Source organism: Pieris napi, assembly GCF_905475465.1.
Source record: "Pieris napi chromosome W unlocalized genomic scaffold, ilPieNapi1.2 SUPER_W_unloc_1, whole genome shotgun sequence".
NCBI lineage: Eukaryota > Metazoa > Arthropoda > Insecta > Lepidoptera > Pieridae > Pieris > Pieris napi.
Window position 1 is genome coordinate 630,359 of NW_025920860.1, and position 9,112 is coordinate 639,470.

The 9,112-nt window shown below is 33.1% G+C and overlaps 1 long non-coding RNA gene across 18 annotated transcripts; it reads right to left on the reverse strand.

Annotated features, from left to right (window-relative positions):
• Positions 1–2,769: 2,769 nt before the first annotated feature.
• On the reverse strand, positions 2,770–8,615 carry LOC125062931. Of its 18 annotated transcripts, none has more exons than XR_007119405.1 (10): positions 8,366–8,533; positions 7,836–7,900; positions 7,260–7,315; positions 6,886–6,976; positions 4,000–4,165; positions 3,794–3,879; positions 3,490–3,578; positions 3,235–3,363; positions 3,087–3,155; positions 2,770–2,901 (listed from the first exon to the last, which is right to left on the reverse strand). It is a non-coding gene; the product is annotated as an uncharacterized LOC125062931 (long non-coding RNA). The 18 variants fall into 18 exon arrangements; XR_007119399.1 differs by having other exon boundaries at positions 8,219–8,533; XR_007119401.1 differs by adding an exon at positions 8,219–8,274 and having other exon boundaries at positions 6,886–7,900; positions 8,366–8,539.
• Positions 8,616–9,112: the final 497 nt, after the last annotated feature.

Below are 9,112 nucleotides of genomic sequence, written 5' to 3' on the forward strand. Positions count from 1 at the left end.
CGCGTTATGAAAAATTGATGAGAGTGAAATTTTACGATTGCGCGCGCACCTATGACACAAAATTGGCAGTGTGATATAGCGTGCGCGAGCGAGATGGGAATAAGACAAACTACAAGTAAAAAGAAATAGAATATGCGTGAAGCTAACTTCACGCATATTCTAGCTTAGCAGCTTAACAAGAATTTTGAATGACCATGACAATTGACATCTGACAATGACATTTACCTTTTAAACAAATATAAGTAGGAGTTTTAATTATTGTTTAAAATTAATAATTATATACCTAGTTATTTTCATTATACAAAATATTTGTGAAATAATATAAAATATTTGTGAAAAAACTGTGCTAACCTAGTGCTTCAATACAATTGAGGTTAACTATCCGTATGTATTATCGAGTATTATTGTTGATTAAAACTGAAACATGAACCATTATTCATTGCTTTTGTTTATTGCGTTTGTTACAGCAACTTTTTAGAAATATTCTACGACCCTATATATCAATAATTGAGAACAAAGATTTAAGCACGAATACTAATAAGGAGAAAATGAAGGCTTGGAGCGATATAACAGAGAAGTAAACATTTTAATTAGTACCTGCATCTCAAAAAAATGACCACATTATTTAATCAAAACATCAGATATAATCTAGCAAATATTTGTTTTTAGCAAAAATTTATTTACACAAGAGACAAAAAACAATTGATGAATCAGTGGAAGTGCACTAAATTGAATACAAAAAAAGAGTTGTCATCTTATCGCCGTGAAACATCAAAAACTGGAGGTGGAACAAAGCCACCATCACCTTCTCGAGACAATGGTTTGAAGTAGATTTCAATGAATTTGATTGTGATGGTGTCGAGGTAGGAATGTTAATTATAAATATGATGTATGGTGATGTTCAAGGTTCAACCTTTCAAGCATAGGCATATGCTTACAACATTACTTTATTCCCCTACAGGGTAGTTAGAGATATTGTAATACCTCAAAACATCCATGTTGCACTTGTAGTACCGAAACTCTGTCCTGCCAGAAGTGAGCCCATTCCCACTTATAATGGACAGTGGGTATAATACACCTTAATACCTGAGTGCGAACCACTCACCATGATACTTAAATTAATAGATGTTATTTATATATTTCAGGTTATTACAAATAAAATCATTTTGGAAACAATTGATATCCCAAAAGCAAATAAAGCCAACAATGACAAGGTAATAAATCAGTTTTGACATAACTTGAATACTAAAAAATGCCAAACAAAGGTGTGCACAACAGTGACAACATAACTTAACAATTTCATTATTTTGTAGGATTAAAGAAAGGTTAAAGAAAATCATGTCGAACTGAACAACAAGAATCCCCAAACAACTCCAAAGAAACCTACAAGGAAGACACCGGTATTATATTTAAATTATCTCTATCTCTAAATAGAATAAAAGAAAGTTGCTATCCAGGTCTGTAGCATGTGCTACAAATTATATTATTAACACATTTATATAATTATATTAATATAAATGTGTTAAAAAATTTATAATATGAATTATAAAAAATTTTAAGTTTTGCATGGACAGAGCTTAAATTAATATTCTCTTATTTGTTGCAGAAAGCAAGTAGTTTTGGAGAAGCCTCGTAGATGCACAACCAAGTAATGATTAATTTAAAATTACAAACCGAAATTCTGATGAAGACATTAGAGTCACTTAAAAATAAATAGTATAATGAAATAAAAATGTTTTAAAGATAAATAGTGTTTTATTTGTTTAATGTAAGAGAATAATAATAAATATTTATTTAATTAATTTTTCAAATGTAAACTGAACTTTATTGACTTTAATGACTCCTTTTCCAGTCTTTGATTATTTAATTGTAATTAATTATTTGCATGCAATCAAAAACTATTTTTAATAATGCCAAAGAAGTATAACTTCTTACGCGCGTACATAAGTACACGCACCCTTTTTTTTTTATTATTTTGTATGTATCATGTATGTAGGAAACAGTGTTTCTGGCGCATAGTACTCAGTAGTTCCGTTAGCAAACCCGGCCGTAAAACATCATCGATCCTATTATTCTTAAATTAATGACTATTTATGAGACGACTTTATGTTCATCTAATCTATATAATGCGTTTTATCAGGTTAAGTGATATTCGGCGGAGTACGAAAATGGATGGGTTCATAATTTATTACACGCTTTATATTAGCTTCACCTGTATGTATGTATGTATGTAACCGACTCCTTCGGACTCGATTTTGACCCACTTTAAACGGACAGATTTAATTCAAACTTTGTACACTTATAAAGAATCAGCGACGATATAATAATTTTCATAGGTTTATCTCGAAAAAACAATGACATTTTTTGTATGTCCACAAAGCAATACGATTAAATTGAGACAACACGTATTATACGGCGCTCAGTGCCATCGAGCAACCCACGCTTTTTCACAATAAAACCAGTATTTTTTGTTCATTACCATTTTCAGCCTAAATTAGGAATTATTTTTCACTTTTTAGTTTGATGTGCTTTAAAAGCGTGTTTTATAGTTTTTTTTAACTATATTTATTTTCCACTTTTTAGTCCTAGCAGCAATACGTGTTGTCTCAATTTAATCGTATTGCTTTGTGGACTTAAAAAAAATTTCATTGTTTTTTCGAGATAAACCTATGAAATTATTATATCGTCGCTGATTCTTTATACAAAGTTTGAATTAAATCTGTCCGTTTAAAGTGGGTCAAAATCGAGTCCGAAGGAGTCGGTTACATACATACATACAGGTGAAGCTAATATAAAGCGTGTAATAATTTACCCATTTTTTCCATAACCTCGAGCTTCTTATTGATTTTGTATGAAGACGTTCTGTAGTCACCAGATGAGGGTGATCTTCGTTCATTTGACCTAAAAAAAGTAGTATGTATAAACTTACTGATAAAAATATTTTTAACTGACATTGATACATGATTTGTTAAAAATAATTAAAAATCTATAAAGTACAATATATTATGGTGTCGGTATTCTAAAACGTGAATCAACTTCAAATATTATAAATTACCCTAATAGTGTAGTATCGAAACAAATCTTACGTGTGTGGGGGAGGATAGGCGTGACCACGTGATCGAGACCTCTCGCTGCCTCTGTCGCGTCCAGATGACCTGTTGATCACATAGCAATGTTAAGAGGGATAATAAAGTAAAAATAATATGGACCTTAGTATATGAATATTATACATACCGTCTATCTTCAGAACGTCTGTTGTGTCTGCCATCATAATCGCGTTCTCGTTCGCGGTCACACTCAGAGTCACGGTCGCGTCCACGATCACGCTCTCGGTCATGATCACGTTCCCGACGATCAACAAACCTGAAAAATTAAAAACAAACTTTTACTTGTTAATTGCGATATTTAAAAATTATTTGTAAAATCTAGTTATTTATATAATTCTATTTTGGTTATTAAAACTGTGGCAAAATAATAGATATGAATTACCTGGGAGATACAGCGTCACGAGCGTCTTGTGATTTTAACTTGGTCAGCCCGTCACTTCCAAATGGTTTAAGATCCATTAATGCTGGCATCTAAAATAAAGTTACCAATAAAATACAATGTAGCTATATATGTGTTTATATAACATGCCGTTAACTCTTAGAACGGTAGCCATTTAATTTTTAATTTAATTAACAATAGCTATGTATCTTAATGGCCACACCGATAAGGTCTTGTTCTATCATAATATGGATACAGATTTAATTCTTTAATTTTAATTATTTTTATATTAATTATATTTTAATACCTTGCTATCAGTAGACGAGTGTTTATCGTCTGGTCTGTCGCCAAGTAATCCTCAACGTGGTGCATCACGAGGCCTTTGACTACGATCTGTAATGAACATCCTATTATGAAGGAATGAACTTGATTTTCTTAACAATTATGCTAAATTCTCGAGATTTATTTAGGATCGATTTAGGTGTCAGACGTATAGCACCAATTGGTATTTACCTGTATTTATCATCTTTACGTGGTGAGCGACGATCTCTTTCAGAGCGTTCCCGATCCTTCCGCGGTGATTCGCGGCGCTTGTCTCGCTTTCCATCGCGATCACGGTCACGGTCGCGCTCACGTTCTTTGCCATACTCTCGTGGGCGCTCTGCATCTCGACTGTCAGCTAGTGATAAGAAGATGACATTTACGTTTTCATTTGAAAAAAGTTATAAATGTAAAACAACTATAATACTCCAGTCAAATTACGAAATAAATAAACATGAGCGAACACAGTTTGGGGATTTTGAGGATCGATAGGGGTGTATTCTGAGCATAAATTCCAATTTGAGGGGTTGTACTGAGGTCAGCTCAAGGTCATTTCGATGGAAACGCGTTTAATTCGATATCTCGAGGTTGGTTAGTGTTAGGCGAAAAATTGTAGAGACCTTTTCTTTTTCTAACTAAATTTACTAACTTTTTTATTTGAAACTTTTTTTTATAACATTAATATTTTACAAGTTATTACTCCCGCAAGGCAGAAATTTTACTTTTTTTTCAATTTTTCGTCGTTTTCTCCCCAACCATTCAATTTTATTAAATTTTACCGATCATCAAAGTGTAGATCTTTTAATTATGAACAATTTTGTTCTTAAACTTTTTTCCGTAATGCCAATACCTTCGGAGTTACAGATTACTTTACCGAGCGAAATCCGCGCCACTGTCGCAATATAAAAAGGTCAATCGATTAAACTATTAAAAAATTTGGTATTAATTAATAGGATGGAAACATTATCTCACATTATACGAAAAGAAGTAAGACGAGCAGTAAAGCACAGTCGAAAAGTCGCTAACGAAGGTCTATTTTGACTAAATATTACCGGATTAATGAGAAATATAACTTTTAAAACATTAGTACATAGCAAATACACCGACCGACTATTAGGGAAGACGCTTTCACGGTTTCGCTCTTGCATATGGTTTAACTCCACTGGACACAAACGTCTACGCGAATACCAGATCGAGCTGATCATCAGCCTTCGCTATTAGATCTTATGCTGATGCACTAATTACTCCACTTGGATCCTCCGACCACTGCTTGGTGTGTACAGTAGTGCTAATTCGTCGATCCCGCCCGCACTTTTCAGAACGTCGTCGTGTCGTTAAAAGCCGGCCGACTGGGATGACTTGCGTCATTTCTTTGCAGCTAACCCATGGTCACAAGTCTGCTTCGGGGTAGTAAACCTGACAGCAGCGCTGAGTCTTTCAACGATGTGGTGCTACAAGCAATTGAACTCTATATCCCATACTCTGTGGTTCTCATTCGTGGTAAATCTCGGCCATGGTTTGGTCATTCTTGCAAAGAAAGTCCCCGTCTTAAGCTAGAGCTATATGAAACCTGGGATCACGCAACGGCTATATAGGATCCTGATGTATGTGTACTCCATAAAAATGAACTTAACGCGGCTTCCCGAACCCTTGAACGAGAAATTTTCAAGGCTTAATTGGTGAGAAGCTCGCGAAAATGCCCTCTGGAACCTGATCCTTCTGGTCATTAGCGTAAGTAACTCAGGGAAGCTTTTGTCAGCCCTCTCTACCATCCTTGCGAAAGGAGGATGATTCGATGGCTTACTCGGCGAAAGAGAAAGCAGAGCTCCATTGGTTTCTCTTTGCGTCTAACTCCACGCTCGATGACTCAGGGATCTTACCGCCTACTATTCCGCATTGCGGGTCTTCAATGCCTGAAGTTCGATTCGAACAAACTGGTATTTGGAGAGCCTTATTGGCCTTGGTACACACAAGTCGAGTGGCCCTGATAACCTTCCCTTGATCGGACTTAAGACATCAATACAGGCGTTCCGCAAGGTTGTGTTCTCTCGCCCATCCTGTTCGTTCGTTCGTTTTCTGCCAATAGGAAAAGGATCTTCATTTTGTAGTCTCTTCAATTTGAAGGCGCTCCCCTTAGTACTTCACACAGCGTCATGCTTGGGTTTGGCATATCAAAATAAGTCCAATTCCGCAGCCATCTGGACGAAAAAGCCAACGTGACATCCAAAAAGCTGGGTGTTTGGGTAGGCTAAACAATATGACTGAGGTACAACGTTTGCAGCTCTACAAGGATCAAGTCCGACCTCATATGGAATACTGCTCACATCTCTGGGCTCCCAAATACCAGCTTCTTCCTTCTGACCAAATTCAGCGAAGGACTTGTCGAATTGCCAATCTACAATGTATTACAGATCGGCTTCATTCTTTCTCTCTATGCGTTTCCTATGATGAGTGTTCTGTAGAACGAGTCATATCATTTCAAAATTTCATCAACATCACCTTGATGACACTTCGCTGCACAGGACACTTTCTTTTGCAAACTAGTGGACCGTGGAATCGACTCCCGGCGGGGGTCTTCCCTGAGAGATACGACCTCCAACTATTCAAAGTGAGTAGAGTATACTCCTCCAACAAAGGTCGGCAACGCATCCATTAAAAATGAGTCTCCATGGGCTGCGATAGCCGCGTTATCCCCCCTTTTATATAAAAAAATAAAAAAAAATCTTGTTTCACATTGTAAAAAAAAAAATAGAAAATAATAATATAACAATGGATAATTTTAAGGATCTAATAAACAATGTCAGAACATTGTCAGTTGTTGATCTAGATTCTAGAATAGCTCTGCTCATTGCACTCTGTCTTCTGAATAAGTTTAGTACAACACTAATACTAGTATAATATTTAATAAAATTAGTATAAATGTTAAATTTTAAATGGTTTATTTACAGCAAAATTAAATGTCTTTTGTGTTATTATCATATCAAATTTATAATAAATATATTATTAATAAATTTATAATAATATATTTTTATGTCAATGATAATAACACTTATACTATTAATAAAGACCTTTACTCACTAGAGCTTGACTGGTCCTCTCCAGATGTCTGCCGTAAAACCCGTGACTCAGCCTGCGGCAATTCTGGCTCAGACTCTTTTCCTTGGGAATCCTACGACAAACATCATCAGTCATTTTCTACTTTAATATCCTACAATGTTGATCATGGCATGAGACTTTTTATTATATGTGCATTACCTATATTATCTACTTTACCTTGTTTTGTTTAATTAAGTTTCTTATATCAAATTTGTTGTTAACATATGGTTGAAGAATTCTTAAACGATATTTATTTGTAGACCCAGATACAAGAAGCCTTTACAATAATATTAATAGGGGCAAGAGCAATAATAATGAATGGATTAAACATGTCTTTCTTAACTCTACGTACTTACATGGTAAAGTCACTAGAGGGATAGGGACATCTTGACGCCACGCAGATCGTTTTTGACTTTTGTTTTGGTCAATTTACAAAGAGGTAACATATAAAATAATAAAAGTGTTAATATCAGTGATGAAAAGAATTTAATTTTTTTTTGATGATAAATTAACATATGTATACATATTTCAATATCTACTGTTTCACGGTAGCCACTTTGGCATATATATATATAAGAGAGAGTAAATTATTTTTATGTCATAACTAATATGTGGATATAACACAATACTAGTGTATACCATTATTAAGGATAATCTAATATAGATTATAAAAGCTATTGATGTATTAACTACTACAAAAATTAGTTTAAATTTGTAACAATAATTTGGTGAACCATTATTTTTCTAGAACACTTTCAAAGACAATCAATAATATATAAATTTATAAAGTTTTATATTTCCTAGTGTTTTAAAAGTGCTCAATGAGGCGATATTATTAATGAAGTAGCAATATTGACCCACAATGTGCTTACTACATAGGAACTAGTTATATATATTATAATGGTAAACTAAGTTAATAAAAATATACCAACCTCACTTAGATCCATGTTGACTTGATCATAGTTAGTGTAATCTTCTCTTCTACTATAATATTAGTCTATTGTCAAGCAGAGAAATTAATTAATATCAAATTCTTGAAAATCACATAATGAGAAATACTAATAGAGATTTGAAATTACTTCAAATATGATAATTTCTTGGAAATAGTAAATCAAGGTAGTAATGTACGTATAATAAACCATTGCTGCATTGGACTGATTATAGTTAAAAGAGTAAAGACTTCCATATCAAAACATAATACATTTATATTATTTAATGAGAGTGAAAAACAAAAACTAAACACATAAAAATTTAATGTTCAAACATATTGCTCAATAATACCTAGAAAAATTATGCATCAAGTGCATACACTTACCGATGCTTGGTGTCCATAGCGTTCAGTTTCAATGTCATCATCGCTACCGTAACCGACTAGTGAATCCATTACAATAATTGATTATTGTGATTTAACTTTTTATAATCAAGTACCAATGAAATAAAAATACATACTTTAACCCCTTACCGCATGGAATTTTATTGCATTGCAGTGCGAGCATTTCCCATCCATAGGAATGAACAAGACTCGAGTTTTGCTTTACCGCCCATAATGCCAGATCGGAAGAAATGCAAAAATAAACCATAATGCATACAATGCCAGATATGGAATACTCCTTATAGATTTTAATGCATATTATTCTATATCTGTCATGCTAACATTAGGTATGATTGACGCTAAAATATTGTTTAAAACCTACCTAAAAGTTTAAAGCTTTCACAATGTATTAAAACAATATGGCGATTGACGTCTGACGATCGTGGTTCAAATATCATAGAATTGTATTAGTCTATGGTTCTAACTTCGACAATCATCAAATACAATATTAAAGACAAATTAATTTCAGAAGGTAAATTTAATTTAGAATATCTATATCATATAACATAAATATTTTAAAATATCTTTATGTTTTAAAATACTCGAATAATTGGAGGGTTACAATTCAAAACTTTTACAATTCGAAATTTATCTGAAAAATGATATCTACGATTCAGTGGTAATTGTGTACCTTGGAGAACGATGTTAATAAAAAAAAAAGTGTGTGTGTACAAAGTCAGAAGTGAAACTTCAGTGGCAAACTAATCTTGAAGTGTTGTTCATATTTATACAAATCTAAAAGTTTAGATAAATAATAAATAATAAATAATAAATAATAAATAATAAATAATAAATAATAAATAATAAATAATAAATAATAAATAATAAATAATAAAT